This window comes from Austrofundulus limnaeus, unplaced genomic scaffold (genome assembly GCF_001266775.1).
Source record: "Austrofundulus limnaeus strain Quisiro unplaced genomic scaffold, Austrofundulus_limnaeus-1.0 Scaffold44, whole genome shotgun sequence".
Lineage (NCBI taxonomy): Eukaryota > Metazoa > Chordata > Actinopteri > Cyprinodontiformes > Rivulidae > Austrofundulus > Austrofundulus limnaeus.
The window spans coordinates 2,290,128-2,291,490 of record NW_013952446.1 but is presented as its reverse complement, the minus strand read 5'-3'; positions in this window follow the sequence as shown (position 1 = coordinate 2,291,490).

Here is a 1,363-nt window from a genome sequence, read left to right as displayed (position 1 = left end):
TTGGACAACACATTGATCTTCATTTGCAAAAGATTAGCTTCACGGTACAGAGAACACTACAGGTCTTTTGAACTCCAATCATCACCATTGAGAGATGTTGTTTTGGCTGACTTAAATGAACTGACTGACAACTATCCCCTGGTTGACTACAAGTGTGGAACACTCCGAATGGTTACCCTTAAAAGATACATACACACATTTGGTAATTATTTTCATTGTGTTACATGACTGAATCTTTTTTAGAATGCGAGTGGAATAGGTACCTTGCTTAATTGATTTTACACCAACAGGTACTATTTCATATGAAACAAAAACAACTCTTAAATTTGTTTTCTAAGTGAGTTTAAGAAACTTTTACACTTCATTTTCTTTCAAACACTGTGCTGCAGTTATACTGAATTTCTCTCCACTCACTGTGGACTGTGTAATTGTTATTTTTGATTTAATAGAACTGTATTAACTATGGTTGCCTTGTATAATTATTATATATTTTTTTTGTTTTTTGTTTTTTTTAGAATAACCAGTTGACCAGTATGGAGACCTCAGCAGTTCTTCTCATCATCCTTGGAGAAAATGACTCTGCTAAAGTTATCTTGCCTTTGGGAATACCAGACTCTGTTGAGGAACTAAAAAATGAGATTAAGAGACAGTGTGGGGTGTTGGGAGAATTCAGACTACAGTACAAGGACACAGATTTTGATGACTTCATAAACCTAGCATCTACCTCCGACATTCAAAACAAGGCTACACTTAAAGTAGTATACTACCCCGGTGGTTTATCTACAAGCAGCTTATGCCTCTATCCGCAGACATCCATTCTAGATGAGTCGACTTCATCTGTGGACACAGACATCCTTTCATCTTCGGAATCGTCATCATCGTCATCATCGTCCCTCAGGTGTGAGCCATGGCCTGACTTCTTTCCAGTGCCTGAGTTTGTCTATGATGTAGAACTCCAACTCCAGCGTGCAAATGGTGACTTTGAAAGTAATGGTACCCTTTTCAGTCCAAGTCCAAGAATGAAGTCTGACATTCTTGAAAGTTTGGCATCACAAATCATTAAATATAAAGCTTATCCCTCAAGTTCTGAATTTGACGCAGTTGCTGAAGCACTAGTGAAGAAACACCCATGTTTAAGGGAGCAAGGTTCTGTTTCTGGATTCTATGGATGGAAGATAAGTTTGAAATATAAAATGGCAAACTATCGTACTAAATTAAGAAATCTTGGATGTTCAGAACTGAATGTCAATTCCTTCAAGCGTGGACTGAGTGAGCCACGCACAGCTCCAAATCAAGTGAAGAAACCTAAAAGAGCTGAGGTGAACTACTGTCCAGACTTCCCAACAGGACAAACTAAAGAAAG